The sequence below is a fragment of the Solanum stenotomum genome, chromosome 10 (assembly GCF_019186545.1).
Source record: "Solanum stenotomum isolate F172 chromosome 10, ASM1918654v1, whole genome shotgun sequence".
NCBI lineage: Eukaryota > Viridiplantae > Streptophyta > Magnoliopsida > Solanales > Solanaceae > Solanum > Solanum stenotomum.
Window position 1 is genome coordinate 31,349,994 of NC_064291.1, and position 8,437 is coordinate 31,358,430.

At 38.1% G+C, this 8,437-nt stretch overlaps 1 pseudogene; it reads left to right on the forward strand.

Moving 5' to 3' along the window:
• The first annotated feature begins 2,939 nt into the window (after nucleotides 1-2,939).
• LOC125878175 (uncharacterized) lies at nucleotides 2,940-8,365 on the forward strand (annotated as a pseudogene).
• The last annotated feature ends 72 nt before the right edge of the window (nucleotides 8,366-8,437 follow it).

An 8,437-nucleotide genomic window follows, 5' to 3' on the forward strand; every position in this document is an offset into this window, starting at 1 on the left:
TTATATTTCTCATTCACAAATCCATCTTTGTTTATGCTACTAACTCTCAGTTTGGTCCTACTTTTGGTTTATTTTGTTACTAAAAAAAACATCTAGGATTGTTCAAGTCTTAGGCAGAAGGTTTGAGATGTTACAACAAACAAAATAGTTGCTACCTCGACTCAAATTTATTTTGAAAGGAAATAAAAATATGAAAACTCTTATGCATTGACCATAGATATTTTATTAACGATGGAGAATCGTTACAATACATTAGAAGTAAATAATTATTGTAATAAACTATTCAAATAATTGTTGTAGTAGCTCCTACAATAGGCTCAATAGGTGTTGCTATTAGCTCCAAATAATTATTGTTCTAGCTCCAAATAATGGTTGATATAGCTCTAAATAACCATTGTTATAGCCTCAAGAATGGTTAATTGGAAGTCTTGCTATAAAAACCAGACACGTATTATATGTATTTTCCCTTTGTAGTTTTAAGTTTAAATTTGATTAGCTCTCTCTACAAAGGATATTAAAGGATCATACTTGACATTATTTTCTTAACGTCAAACCGCTCCCTTTATTAATTACTTTATTATTACTTTAAGAAAGATGATTTTAAAACATGGATACTTGCATGGATTTGAAGATTAGTAAACTCAATAAATTTGACAAGGTAATAACTATCATCCCGTGATTAGACCTCTTACCAACTTACAGAGTGTAATTTAAATAAATAAAATTTGGACTAGTAAATGAAATTGATATGACAAGGATAAAATTAATATTGTATAGGATAACATTGAGGATGCATGTCATTTGCTTAAAGTTGGGAGGAGATATTTAATTTTTAAAGCAAAATTAGAGGGGAATATATATTTATATATTATCACATATACATTTAAAATTTATGATATAAAATAGTAAATGAGATTGATAATGACAAAAATAAAATAAATATTGCATAAGATAATATGGGAGGATGTTATTTATTCAAAATTAGAGTAGATGTTTAATTTTAAATCAAAGTTTGAAGATCTTGACCCTTTATAAGATGAAACCTACTTTCAATTTTAATAACTATGATGATATGATTAGACCTCTTACCAAATTTGCCAGTGACAAATTAATTATCCTACCAAGTTTCACTATTATCTTACAAAAAATTAAACATCATATTGTTTAAAAAAACAATAGATAATTACTTGTGATTCTCAATTTGATATTGGACTTACATAAGTTAATGCAATTTATAAATGGAAAACCTCACATCACAAAATCTCAGTCACAACTCACAAGGTATGAATTTCTTTGTTTTTTGAATGATGATATTTGAATATTTAACCCAACTTGTGCTTAATTTTTCCTCTTTTCAACCCCTTGTTTTTTAGTTGTTACTACTATATCTTATAATAAGTAATATATATACATAGATTCAACATCAAAAAAATTAAATAACTAACAGAAGGTAATTTTTGCTTTTTGACTCTATGTTTTCCTTATCTTTATTTTTTATATATATTGTATTAAGATAAACACCAAGATGGTAACTAATTGGTTGAATAAAAGAAGGGGACATAATATTTCAAATTCTTACTTAATCCAACTATACTCCACCCATTCTATGCAACTTGTATATTCATACAAAATCATATGTTATTTAATGTTTGACAAATAGCATATATGCGTGGCATCTGTTATTATTCAAGTGTCTTTAATCTCAAACTAAACCTGCCACCTAAATGTATTTTTAGCGTATGAATTTTGTATATTTTTCAAGGATAATTATGCCTTATGTCCATTCGTCAAACTTATTTACAAAAAAAATGGCCTTTTATTTATTCAGCCAGTTAAAAATTTCTGGACAGTGTTCTAAAAGACTCTATTGGGACTCATCTTGGGGCTAGTGTAACGATCGAGTTCCGTCGTTATAGAAAAGCCAACGGAGAAAAATTTTGGGTCGGAAAAATTTTTCGTAGTAACTTGGGATTTCCCAACCTAGTCCAGATTTGGACGAAATCGGAGTCAATAAGGTGTAGGGAAATCTGGTAACAATCGGGTGACTTATTTATGATTTTAATTACATGAGTAGTTAAATAAGTCGTTAAGGAATCCATACGACTTTACGGAAATGAATTCGGGTGAGTAGAACTCCCGAAATCGATCTTAGCGTGAACGATAGTTTCTGAGAGTCGTTAGTTAAAGTTGAGTTGTGAAATGGGGGTCTTGGAATTGTTAAAATAGCTCACTAATTCCGTGCAAGCCACTAGGGCGGGATTTTTGCCACCGGGACAGGGCCGGTGCAGCGGGGTAAGGGCCGTTGTGGCGGGTTCAACGCGACTTAAGGTCATAAATAAACCCCAAAACGACTTTATTCTGCACTTTTCAACTTTGAGAGCTAGGAGACGACCCATACGAGTTCTTGACAGTATTCCTCCGTTCTTGAGGCTAAAGGTAAGATTTTAATTCCCCAAATCCGTTTTCGATCTGTAGAACGTAATAGAATGGGTTACTATCGATGGGGGAGGGTTTTGATCTAGATTCTATGGTGGAAACTGCCTTATTTTGGGTACTTGGGATCATGGGTATGATCAAGGGTTGATGGAATAGTTAGTAATCCAGGTAATTAGTGATTGTTTATTGATTCTCGTATTGTATTGATTGTTTGTAGACCAAGAACAAGCGGAATGAATTCGAAAAGGGAAGGTTCAAGTTTCTTAGGGTTTCAAGCTTGTTTCGAGGTAGGTGATAGTTGTGATTCTATGATTGTGTGATGTATGTTTGTTCTTGCTTCATTATGATACATGTATGTATATGAATGTTGCATTATTGATCACTCTTTTGTAAATGAGATAGATGAATGATGGTTACCAAGAAATCATGACTTAAATGTATGATCTTGAGGATATAATTATGATTGTGATTAAGGTGTGTTGAATGGATCGGTTGCCACGTTCCGACATAACTAACTTGGATCGGTTGCCACATTCCGACATAATTATGGGATCGGTTGCCACATTTCGGCATAAGCATTGGATCGAGTACCACGTTCCGGTATGCTAACTCTTTGGGTTTAGGTTCCATGAGAGGACCAATGACTTGTTATAAATGTATATTGTTGAGCATGTAATAATCGATATTGTATATGTTCAGTATGTTGCATGTTTGTAATGTTTTACAGACCTTGCTTAGACGATCAGTGATCGTTCGAATTCAAGGGTGAGCCAATTCTTTCGGGCTGCCAGGGGTTCTCTTTCGTCTATGTCCACCATTTCGGACTTAGACTTTTCTAGTTAGTTATTAGTGCATTAGTTTGGGGTTGTATCCCTTCTTGTTTAGACATGTTGAACTTTAGCTGTTTTGGTACATTGACTTTCAGGTTCTAGGTGTATTTTCCGCAATGTTAGTTGTTAGATCTTTTATTGAAGTTTATGGGAACTTCAGTTTTTAGATATTATTCTTATTTTTGTATCCTTAAATGCTTTAGTTTTTGGTTTAGTTGTTTGGTTTGGGTTGTAATAGTGGTTCTCCCACTGGAAGGTTAGTGTGGGTGTCAATCACGATGGTCTGGGTCATGACAAAGTTGGTATCAGATCCTAGGTTCGTTGATCTCGATGTACTAAAACGAGTATAGTAGTGTCTTGCGGAACGGTACGAGGACGCCTTTACTTTTCTTCGAGAGGCAATAGGACTTTAGCAAATCTCTCTGTTTTCTCTTTGTCTCCTTTCATGTTATGACTTGATTCCAATTGGTATTTGACGATTCAAATTTGTATCTAACCTCCTTCACTCTTCTGTCCGCAGATGGTTAATACTAGATTCAACAGCGTCAGGCCCGTAGCTCCCGTCAATTCTCCAGTTGAGGAATCTGCAGCGAGAGGTTGCAGTTGAGGCAGGGGTAGAGGAAGAGCTAGGGGTAGAGGTTGAGGAAGAGTGGCGCCTGCTAGAGATGGAGTACTGGTCGAAAATGTTCCCCCAAAATGAGGCCCCTCATGTGCATCATGAAGAGATAGAAGAGGATATTGAGGTTGAACATGTTGAGGAGGTTGGACAAGAGGAAGAGGTGCAGACTGAGACTACCGATGTTCCTCCCATAGACCCAGTGTTAGCTCGACATATCATGTCATTCCTGAAAAGGTTGGTTGGTCCTAGAGTGTTTCCTTCTGCTCAAGAAACTCAAGCTCCTACTAATCCCCTTGTTGCTAGCACTGCTCCTAAGATGGGTGGAACGGGAGGTAATGATGCTTTCTTCCGTCCTTTGTTGGGTTCTGTTATGACTGTAATAAGCATGAAATGTTGACTAAGTTTTTGAAGCTAAAAACTCATGTGTTTATTGGTTCTGAGAATGAGGATGCTTATGAGTTTATCTTAGATTGCTATGAGAGGCTTCATAAGTTGGGAATTGTCCATCAGCATGGGGTTGAGTTCGTGACTTTTCAGCTTCAAGGTGAGGCTAAACAGTGGTAGAGAGCTTATATGGAATGTAGATCTTTAACTTTACCTCCACTTAGTTGGACCCAATTTCATGCTTTGTTTCTAGAGAAGTATGTGCCTAGAACTTTGAGAGATCGTAAGAAGGATGAATTCATGGCTTTGGAGCAAGGTGGTATGTCTGTGGCTGCTTATAAGGCCAAGTTTCATACTTTGTCTAGATATGCTACTCAATTGGTGACTTTTGAGGATGAGAGGATCCGTTTATTTATTAGGGGACTAAACTCTGAGTTGCAGGTATTATCCGTTCATATGATCTCTGCAGGGAGAAGCTTTAATGAGGTAACAGACTATGATAAGAAAGTGGAGGGGGTGAGGCGAGACAGTCAGGCAAAAGCATTGGCAAAAAGGGCCAAGAATTCAGGCAACTTTCAAGGTTCTTATTCTAGAGGTTCAGGGAGGCCAACGCTTGCAGCTAAGCCAATTCAGTCTGATATGCCCGCCTCTATAGGTAATTACTCGGGAACTCCACCTCATAATTTGAGTCAGGATAGCCAGGGAGTCGCACCTTCGACGGGTAGCAGGCCATCTTTTGATCGTACAAATTACAATTGTGGTGAACCTGGGCATATGAGGAGAGATTATCCCCACCCACGAGTGTTAGATTCCGCGTAACAGCAGACCAGAGCGGTGATACCCACGAAAAATGGTAATAATGGTAGAGGACGTCCACAAGGTAGGCGAGGAGGTAATCAGCGAGGTCGTGGAGGCAGAGGAAATGGTAATGCAGGCAGAGGTAACGTGCAACCAGGTAAGGAAGTGGTTCGTCAAGATGATAGGGCCCAGTGTTATGCCTTTCCGGTTAAGAATGAGGCAGAGGCGTCTAACGCAATGATCATAGGTACTATTCTTGTCTGTGACCGGATGACTAATGTGTTATTTGATCCGGGTTCTACTTATTCATATGTATCCATGTGATTTGTCTCAAAATTTGTTATGATTTGTGATATACTTGATCCCCCTATCCATGTTTCTACCCCTGTTGGAGAGTGAGCCATAATCACCCATGTCTATCGTGTTTGCCCTATTTTGTTTATGGATTTTCAGACTTGGGCTGATTTGGTGATTTTGGATATGACTGATTTTGATATAATCTTAGGCATGACTTGGTTAACCCTTATTATGTTGTGCTTAATTGTAATACTAATTTTATAACTCTAGAAATTCTGGGAAGGGAAAAATTAGAGTAGGAAGGGGTGTACAAGCCTAAGCAAGCTAAGATCATATCCTCCATTCGGGCTAGGAAATTGATAGGGCAAGGTTGTTTGGCTCATTTGGCTTATATTAAGTATGTTGAGGTTGAGACTCCATTTATTGAGTCTATTCTTGTGGTGTCGGAATTTAGAGAGGTGTTTCCTAATGACTTGCCTGGTATGCCTCCGGATAGAGATATAGACTTCTGCATTGATTTAGAACCTGGTACTCGTCCCATTTCTATCCCTCCATATCGCATGGCTCCGGCAGAATTAAGAGAGCTTAAGGCTCAAATCCAAGAGCTTCTTGATAAGGGATTTATTCGTCCTAGTGCTTCCCCATGGGGTGCTCCAGTTTTGTTTGTTAATAAAAAGGATGGTAGTATGAGAATATGTATAGATTACCGGCAATTGAATAGGGTCACTATTCGAAACAAATATCCTTTGCCTCGAATAGATGATCTTTCTGATCAATTGCATGGTGCATCAGTTTTCTCTAAGAATGATCTAAGGTCTGGCTACCATCAATTGAAATTAGGCCTGAGGATGTTCCCAAAACGGTATTTAGGACTCGCTATGGGCACTATGAGTTTTTGGTTATGTCTTTTAGTTTGACCAATGCGCCTGCAGCTTTCATGAGTTTAATGAATGGGGTGTTCAAGCCATTTCTTGATTCTTTCGTCATAGTCTTTATTGATGATATTTTGGTCTATTCGAAAAGTGAGGAAGAGCATGCCGACCATCTTCGCATTGTTTTGGGTGTTCCTGGGAAACAAAGGTTGTATGCTAAATTTTCTAAGTGTGAATTTTGGTTGACTTCTGTTGCATTTTTGGGACATATGGTCTCAAAAGAAGGGGTAATGGTAGATTCTCAAAAGATTAAGGCGGTTAAGAATTGGATTCGGCCTAGCTCTATGACGGAAGTTAGGAGTTTTGTGGGGCTCTCTAGCTACAATCGTCGATTTGTGAAGAACTTTGCTTCTACTGCCACTCACTTGACTAATTTGACCAAAAAGGAGATACCATTTGAATGGACTGAAAAATGTGAGGAGAGCTTCCAAAAGCTCAAGACTCTCTTGACCACCGCACCTATCATAGCATTACTAGTGGAAGGTAAAGATTTTATTGTTTATTGTGATGTTTCACATTCTGGTTTAGGTGTTGTGTTGATGCAGGATAAGAATGTTATAGCTTATGTCTCGCGTCAATTGAAGGTGCATGAGAGAAATTATCCAACGCATGATTTAGAGTTGGCAGCGGTAGTGTTTGCTCTTAAGATTTGGCGGTATTACCTCTATGGTGTTAAGTGTGAAGTGTTTACCGATCATCGTAGTTTGCAGCACGTGTTCACTCAAAATGATCTGAATTTGAGACAGAGAAGGTGGATGGAGTTACTCAAGGATTATGATGTGACCATTCAATACTATCCGGGTAAGGCTAATGTGGTGGCAAACGCTTTGAGTCGAAAAGCGATAAGTATGGGTAGTTTAGCTTGCTTGAGTGTAGCCAAGCGACCTTTGGCTAAGGAAATTTTCCGTGGTAGCTAGGCAAAGTCCAGGTTATATCAAAGCAGACTACTTCCTGGTGGTTTAGTAAGGGCTTTAGGAAAAGACATAATTGCTCTTGTCGGAAGGGCAGGTCTACTATACTGTATGGTAAATATCTCCCACACCTGGACCAGGCTAAAAACGATGAGTCTTCTCTTTTCAGGGTTAGACTATATAGAACCAGAACAATAGACTGATTGACTGTGGTCAGGTCAGAGCCCTTTATTGTCTGTTGGAGGAGATTGATTAGACTTTATACCAACCTTACTTAGACTTCCGCTGGAACTGGATTGAATGCCATAACTCTTATTTGTATTTTACTTTTTATTCGTGTTGTTGGGAAATCTGCACATATAGGATCGCATACTTAGTCACCTGATGCTATGGAGAGTCCCACTCCAGTATCCGCTTTGATTTATGCAGCTACTATGGTAACAGCTGGCGTTTTCATAATAGCAAGGTGCTCCCCTTTATTTGAATACCCACCTACGGCTTTGATTGACCTTAGAGTCTAAGTTCATGCAGTTGGGCATCTCAGAAAGAGGTAGGGTGTTAGCTAGCATTGAAGTAAGGGTCACATTCTTTGAGGAGATCAAGGTCAAACAGTGTGAGGATGAGAATTTAGAGGAGCTTAGAAAGAAGACTGTGATTGGTAAGGAACAAGAGACCACTCTTGATGCGGAAGGTGTGCTCAATTTTAAAGGAAGAATCTGTGTTCCTAGAGTAAATGACTTGATTCAGAAATTGTTGGCAGAGTCTCATGGTTCTCGATATTCCATTCATCCAGATGTGACCAAGATGTATCGGGATTTGAAGCGAATTTATTAGTGGTCGGGCATGAAGAAGGATATATCAGAGTTTGTGGCTAAATGTCAGAATTGTCAACAAGTGAAATATGAACACCAAAGGCCTGTAGGTTTGCTTCAAAGAATGTCAATTCCGGAATGGAAGTGGGAAAGGATAGCCATGGATTTTGTGGTTGGTCTTCCCAAGATTTTGGGAAAGTTTGATTCTATTTGGGTAGTGGTTGATAGATTGACTAAGTCAGCCCATTTTATCCCGGTAAAAATAGATTATAATGCTGAATAATTGGCTAAGGTGTATGTGAAGGAGATAGTAAGGTTGCATGGGGTGCCCCTTTCTATCATCTCAGACCGTGATACCCAATTCACATCCAAGTTTTGGAGGAAATTATATGAAAAACTAGGCACTCACTTTTAGTAC